The 8,157-nt window shown below is 35.1% G+C and overlaps 1 long non-coding RNA gene across 2 annotated transcripts; it reads right to left on the reverse strand.

Annotated features, from left to right (window-relative positions):
• Nucleotides 1-3,997: 3,997 nt before the first annotated feature.
• LOC132043580 (uncharacterized) lies at nucleotides 3,998-7,493 on the reverse strand. Of its 2 annotated transcripts, XR_009411878.1 has the most exons (6): nucleotides 7,312-7,493; nucleotides 7,158-7,230; nucleotides 6,077-6,141; nucleotides 5,501-5,577; nucleotides 4,804-4,947; nucleotides 3,998-4,706 (listed from the first exon to the last, which is right to left on the reverse strand). It is a non-coding gene; the product is annotated as an uncharacterized LOC132043580 (long non-coding RNA). The 2 variants fall into 2 exon arrangements; XR_009411877.1 differs by lacking the exon at nucleotides 7,158-7,230.
• Nucleotides 7,494-8,157: the final 664 nt, after the last annotated feature.

Raw genomic sequence — 8,157 nt, forward strand, 5'->3', positions numbered from 1 at the left:
AGATGTTTTCAAGTCAAATTATATATCTATATATTTATGAACTATTGTTTCTACTCACGAATCAAGAACATGTTTGCAAGATTATGACAAGTTATCTCATGAAACCATATTACAAGTCATTTCGTGAAATCATGATTACAAGTTATTTACAAGTTATTTCACGAAATTCATGGGCTTCTTAGCCAACTATATCATGTTCATGTTTTTGGGATTGCTTAGTTAACCGAGAAGGCTCAGATAGCCTGAAACTACGTTGCCACCGTAGGATAAGTGGTTGTCGCAAGTAGGCAACACCTTCATTATGCGCTTTGATCCTTACATGCTATTATTACTTAAATCTCATATCCCCCGGGCAAGGTGCGAGTGTTCTCCGGTAGGGCGCAAGTACCGCATCATGTTGTCGGTTACACTATAGCATTCCCCACGTTACAAGAAGTTTTATATTCATGTATTTTCATTGAATTATCGTTTTCGTACTTTACTCACGTTTCATGCTCATGTTCAAGTTACATTCGCTTCCGTTCATGTTCTATACCTATGTATGCCATGCTCTTCATCTCGCAGTTTTACATACTAGTACTATTCACCATGTACTAACGTCCCCTTTGCCGGGACTCGCACTTCACGGTGCAGATACCGACTTTCGTGAGCATACGCCGCGCAAGAGATCACCTCGCATCAGCTTATCGCGTGAGCCCCACTCCTCCCGGGTTCAACATGGAGTCTTTATATTTAGTATACGTTATGGTAGTCCAGGCCATGTCCGGGTAGTTAGTATTCGTACATGTTTTAGAGGTTTCATAGATTTGATGTTAGTTTCCGTAGTCGGCGCATTCATGATTGCTGCTGAGTACTATTATGTCTTCATAATATTTCATGCTATGAGATGGTTTCAAGACTTTATTCCGCAAATTATATTTTCATGATTTATTTAAATTGCGTCGCATAGATATGTTGTTTGATGCCCATGTTGACAAGCAAGCCATGAGGTTCGCTTCGGACACATGCAAGCAAGGCCCGAGTGCCGTGTTACGCCTGTGCCATGGTTCAAAGGCGTGACAACTTAGCTTTTTTTTCTTGGGTAAAAAAAAATGTCCACTTATTAAATCAGAAACAATTAAACTTATCTTTTTAGATTTGCCCCTATTAAGTATTATGTAATCAAATCCCAATGCTTATTTAATTAAGGGTAGTTTAATCAATTTACATATTTTTTCTTAGAGGAGTAGTTTTAAAGTGGGTGTAACATTTTACTAAGGACTCTTTTTTTATCCGGAGGAAGTAACATGTTAGTAAATAAGGACAAGTTTGAGTGCTTTCCAAGTTTCTAAAAAGGTGATGTGCTCAAGGTCACGTGCTAGGAAATCAATCAATGCCATATGAGAGATATGGGACCCACAGTACTAGGGGTGTCAATGATTTTGTAAAAACCGACTTAACCGCTGGAACCGAACCGTACCGAATACATTTATGTGTAAACTATATTTTATATATTAAGTTTAAATTCATAAGACAATAAATTTTTCGCCTTGTAACTGTGGTGACTACAAGTTGGCAACAAATAATTAACACTAAAATCCCAACTTCAAAACATGTTGTGTTACCCCTATTGAAACTAAATTAGTTCTAGCACCTCAAGTCGTAACCAGTAAGTTACAAGGTATTCCAGTGATGTTGAGTAGCAAGCTACAAGATATTAGATAACTATCCTCTCGTATAATTTAAATTCTTTTATTGGATACTGAATTTTATTAGACTCAATCTTGCGTCTCGCTCGTGTGATCTAAATTTTTTGTCTTTATTTAATATTAGTGGGATGAATCTATATTCTTGTAGTGATTCATGTTTTCTTGATTCTTCACCTTTTAAACAATATATATCTAGAAAGTTTTTGCCAAAGTCTTATACAAGTATGCTTGATATCGTGTACAACTTCTACTTGTGAGTTTTATATGACGCTTCTTATTTTTATTTTATAACATACCAAAAATTAACCGAACCGTACCGATACCGAAGAAAAATCGAGATGATTGGACGGTTTCAAAAATTCTTATTTTGGTTATACAAAATAAAATAACCAAAAAATTGATATGGTATAAAACTTATAAAATACCCGCCCGAACCGTACCATTAACACTCCTAGTACAGTACTATACTTATTCCATTTTTTTCCTGTGTTCTTTCAAGTTTAAGTAGGCATTTGGACATGCGATTTTATGTCATAAAGTGAAATCAGTGTTTGGACATGTGATTTTATCTCATGGTTTCATATCATGAGATGAAATTCAAATCATCTAAAAAGACATGATTTGAAATTTCAAATCATGATTTAAAATTTTTAAATGTAAAACTTGATTACTTGACCCATAAGTTGGCAGGAGTTGAGTGGGACCAACACAGCATTAGTAAATTGTAAAAAAGCCTTCAATATTGTACAAAATTATTTTCCCCATTTCACTGGGAATGGACACGTCGATTCCACATGTCTTTAGAGACTCCACGTGTCACACTTTACAATGATTAACGCTACTTGGGTTAAGCCTGTGTTCGGTATGAAGGAAAATGTTTTCCAAGGAAAATGTATTCTTAGAAAATAAGTAAATTTCTACTTATGTTCTCATGTTCGTTTGGGTAGCGGAAAAGAAGTGAATTTCTTAATTACTTATTTTCTCATGTTCGTCTGGTTAGTAGAAAACATTTTCAGGAAAATACCCACTCAAGCTCCACAACTCCACCCCTACCCCCAACTCTATGCCCACCCCCAATTTTTTTTTTGAAGTATTTAATGTTTTTCTGGATTTTCTAAACCACCACATGTCCCCCTCCCCACCCTGTGTGGACCCATACCACACCAACCTCCACAACCACCCACCCCCACGCCCACCCTCAATTTTTTTTGGAGGGGGTGGTGGGGTGTCGGAAAAGGGGGTGGGGGTGGCACAAAAAACCAAAAGAAAAAATAAATTCAAAACTTTTTTTTCAAAACAAAATTAATTTTTGGGGGAGAGGAGGGGTGGGGGTGAGGCAGGGGTGGGTGGGGTGGTGCAAAAAACCCAAAAAAAAAAAAATTGAAAACTTTTTTTTCAAAACAAAATTAAAATTTTTTTTTTGGGAGGGGGGGGGCGTGGGGGTAGGGTGGCGCAAAAAACCAAAAAAAAAAAAAAGTCAAAACTTTTTTTTTTTCAAAACAAAATTAATTTTGGGCCGGGGGGGGGGCAAGTGTGGGGCTGGGGTGGTGTAAAAAACAAAAAAAAAAAAAAAAAATTCAAAAATGGCTGTTTAAAGTTGATATAGGAAAAAGGTTTGTAATAATTTCTTTAGTACAACCTGACTTTTGATATTCTCAACAGATTAAGGGGGACTAAGATTTTCTCCATACCAGCTTCATAACTTCAAAATCCAAACTCAGCTACTTCTGTTAATATGTGCAATGATCCTCATTCGAAGTCCTCACAAAATTCATGAACAATCATATCCAAGAAGCCAAAAGCTCATCAATAATATCATATGTTTGACTGACTTGCATCCTTGGAGACAAAACATCCACGTTGAAGTCCATTCTTGGATTCAAATCAGCTAACTTCATTGAGAGGAACTACATGAAAGTACACATATACGTAATTTTTTTTGATAACCTACACATGAATCGCAACTAATGACTATTTTTTGAGTTTGTGAAAGATATCAAAAATTGAAAATAATACAAAAATATTTTTTCCCGAGGGAAAAACAGATCAAACAAACATTTATCAAAAAACTCGACCACTAAGTTTGCAAAGTCAGTTTTTGCAAATTCTAAAACAAATGTCACCTAAGCAATTTACCTCAGTTGGCGCTAGAAGGACTGACATAGTTAAAGATCACATTAAATTCACAAATTATGATCACCTATTAAAGAAGACTTGGTACACAGGAAACATTTAAAGTTGGCACGACTTTTCATTTAGACGCCTCAAATAAGCCTTCTACCCGTTAAACACTTGTAATAGGACCAAGTGGTCCACAATATGACACTTCTCACACCGGCTTGGGGAAACATGAGGCGCGTGTCTGCAGACGTTTCATATGTGGATTAATTAGCCATCTGAATCGTGCCATGTCATCTAATGTCCAGATCATATAATTATACATACTCAAATAAAAGAGAGAACATAATTGACTTTCCATTTTTCTCCTTATGTATATTATCTCTTTAATCTTTGAGTCTCCGAAACTAAAGTCATTGTGAACTTCTCACTGTCAAAGGGGCTTGGACACAATTTTACCAAGTATCTATTTTTCCTTGTATGTACACTAAGCACAAAGTGACTAAAGAAGAAAAAACCGTAAAGATATCAACACAAATCTGACAAACCGGCGAAATCGAAGAAATTTCAAAGAGTCGAAATGACTATACCGATCATTCGGCCTAAACCTGTAAAAAGGAAACAGAAAATAAAAGGATGACTTAAGTTGTATCAAAGAGTAAGAGATTAAGTGACCAAGACAGCAAAGATGTCCCTTGTTCCCCGTCTCCTCTCAATCATATGGCAAGAGTTTGTTTTCATCTTTTTCCTTTTGCAAAGGTAGTCACTGATGGAATGTAAAAGTGCAGGGCATACGAACATTAAGGATAAAGTTAGCTAATACTTGCCTGATAAGCTCCCTAAGAGAACCTCCTTATTGTTGTACAAACTGTTAACAATGAGGCCCATGAGACGACTGAACTGCATGTAAAGAAACTAAAATTTTCAGATTTCCAAAGATTCAGTACACTTTTTCAGCTTTTATCCATTGTCCCGACTTTTTGATGGTGCATTTTACCTCTGCTTGATACTCATACTTCTCAGATGGTGAGTCAGCCAAATACTGCTCATTTCTTGATCTAAATGGCTTGTTAGATTCAGTGACATTGCATCTTCACGAAGTCAATGCTGAATACCATCTACCTTTACTATCGGCATCCACCTGTTCGCCATCAGTAAATTGATGGTAATCACAGTAAAAAAAGAATAAACTCAATCCTACTGAAGACCTTTAACTCAACCCATTTCCAAGTAATTTCTGGGTTACAATTAAAATAAAGTCGCAATATCCATTACCCTACTTGCTTCGTATAATTTTTCAACGAAAGGGAATATATACAGCTAAGCACCAAATAATAAATTCTCCAGATGTCTATCAAATTCGCCTATATTGTACTGTCAAGACAAAAAATTATAGTAGCTCTTTGATGACAACTGATATTGAAGCCTTTGACGTCGTAGACATGTATTATCCAAAAAAGTAGTTATTTTGATTCTTACCTCTATGTTTTTAGAGAAAGAAGCAGCAGATTTGAGTAGGTAAAATAAATAACCTGGTGTAAAATCGGGTTGACAAAATAGGAAATTGAAGCTCAAAACGAACAAAAGAAGTGAAGAACAAAAACATGGCCAAGGATCCGTTTACATGACATGTGCTTTTATATCTGGAAAAAAGATACACAGGAGAAAGAAGAGGAAGACAGGGAGTCCATTACCAAAACAGTTCTTTTGGGGGCTAAAATCTTTAGCAGCAACTTGTTCCTCGCAGCTCTTACAGCCTTCAATTGATGACCTACAATAGAAGGAAAATTCAAAACAAAATCATAGCGCATTCTGGCAAAGTCAGCATTCAAAGGACAGGAATTGCTATGAAACATAGTACCAAGGGCATAAATATTCACCAGCTAACTGGTATTACTAATTTAGTTACAAAGCCATTTAGGCCAATACATGCCCATAAATATATTTTCCAGCTCTTCCAATACCTCTTGGATATCTAACGCGAATATTTCTATACTATAGGAAGCCATTCACTGGCATTCCTATAGATATTTCCCATACTAAAGATCAAAAGTAAGTTAAAAATTAGTTGCTAATTACATTTGGAATAAGCTATATTATTCGTTGGAGAACAAGTGGGGTGAATCAAATGGTTGAGAGAGCGTATTACTCTACAATCTAAGGTAGAGTTTTTAAGTGAGGCAACACAATTATATTCTGTGGTAAAGAAATCATTCAGAGTAACATATTTTATAAGACAATTACTGTTAATACTACATCTATATAACTACCTGTTCAATGATTGATGACACTTTCATTTGTTAACTTGTTTCCATCCAAGACTGTAACATGAAAACTGCAGAAATATTAGTAAGTAGATAAGGATTAATAAATATGGTAAAGACTAACACAGTTTTGACAGAATTGTACAATGAAAACTATATAAAATCAGAGTAGGTAGCAAGCAGACAAAGACTTTTGATAGTAAATCGTAGAAAGAGGTCAAATTTTAGCAAATGAGAACTGAATAAAAGCAGACGTAGCGGACAAATTCATTCTGGCTCCAACGAAAGCCTCTTCTCCTTTGTTCTTCTACCAATTTCTAACAACCTATTTCTGTTTCTTACTAATTGAAATGACAAGAATCATTAATAGTCAAGGATGATAAACTTCTTCTCTGATATTGTTCAAGAAGTGATCGAATAGAACTTTGAATGTTCAGCTTTCCCCTACAAACGCTTTTAATGGAACCCAAATAATACTTTAAAGTTACGGTGCTAACTTATCGAGCAAGCCATACAAAAAATGGCAAACAAACCGCATAATATATTAGATGAAAAACTTATTAAGTGAACACATTCAAAATTAAACAAATCTCACATAAGAAACGACAAAATAACCAAAAGATCCAAACTTTATTGCTACCAACCAACCCAAATCAAGGAAAATCAATAATACAGATATGAAGATACATTTGTGAAGTTCAAATTGCAGATGTTATTCTCAGTTTTCTTCTTTTTTCGCCATTGTTTCTTAACGTCAGTCATAAATTCCACTATTAGGACAAACAATGTGAAAGCGACGCGGCGATACGGACTCGACCTGCTCCTGCCCACTCCGGGGTACCATAGCATGTCGGGAATAAGGGGAGACATACTGGACGTAACCACTCCCTTGGTTGGGGGCTGTGCCGCCCTACCTTTCAATTGATACACAGTTGAGGAGGCCGATCACGAACTCTACAGGTGTGGTAGCGATCCTGGTCAGGGAAGGCTAAGACGGCACCTCGCATATGGGTAGCAAGAGGGCGCTTATGCCCCGACGGTGGGGCCAAGTAGAAAGAAAGAAAAATGAACAGAAGGAAAAAGTTACAGTGAAATCCCATAGTCGAATAAACTGTTGCTCTGACGACTTTCGCAGAAAGATAGGAAAACCAATATAACGCCTGCTTGGAAAATATCAAAAATAATGTAATACAGAGATACATGAAGGCTAAGATCAACCAAAGATGAAGCTTTGTACGTACCTTCAGATCTTTCTCGCACCTTTCTCCCATGGTGATTTCTTCTCTTCCTTGAATGCAACTGTAATTGAAGTTTTTATTTCATATGGGTTACTGGGTTGAATTTGTTTCCTTTTTGTTACTGTTGGTTGTTGATGTATTCTCTGATTTTAGCGCCATTGTAACTGAAGCAGTGAAGATTTTTATTTAAACGACCAAAATAGACATTATCTTTGGTTTGAATCTAAAATCATACGTATTCTTTTACGTAAGACTAATAGTACATTATGTTTTGCGTAAATGAATTAAACTTTTCAAACTCCCAAATATCTTTTTTAAAATATAACGGAAAAGGGCAAAAATGCCCCTGAACTTTTAGAAAAGATATAAAACTACCATTTATTCATCTATTTTGCTAAAACTACCCCTCAATTCAACTTTTTGGCTGATTTATATCCTTAGACTAACGGACAACACTAATTTTTTTTTTCAAAATCTGAAAAACTGGATTTTTATAAAAATCTGAAAAAATTAAATTTTTTAATGGAAAAACTGTGTTTTAAAAAAAAAAAAACCAGAAAACTGTCTTTTTTTAAATCTAGAAGAAAATTATGGGGTATTAGTTTTGGACATTGTACTTAAAAAAACAATCAGTTTTTCAAATTTAAAAATTGAATTTTCTAAAAAAAAATGGGGTTTCCACCCGTTAAAAAAAAAGTTTTCCAAATTTAAAAAAATTCCACATGTTTTAATGAAAATCCAATTCTGTTTTTTTTTAATATATATATATATATAAAAGGCTTACTACATTTGTTTTTAAAAAAAACGGGTTTTGAAAAATTATTTTTCCTTATTCTACAAATAACGATT

This window comes from Lycium ferocissimum, unplaced genomic scaffold (assembly GCF_029784015.1).
Source record: "Lycium ferocissimum isolate CSIRO_LF1 unplaced genomic scaffold, AGI_CSIRO_Lferr_CH_V1 ctg2593, whole genome shotgun sequence".
Classification (NCBI taxonomy): Eukaryota; Viridiplantae; Streptophyta; class Magnoliopsida; order Solanales; family Solanaceae; genus Lycium; species Lycium ferocissimum.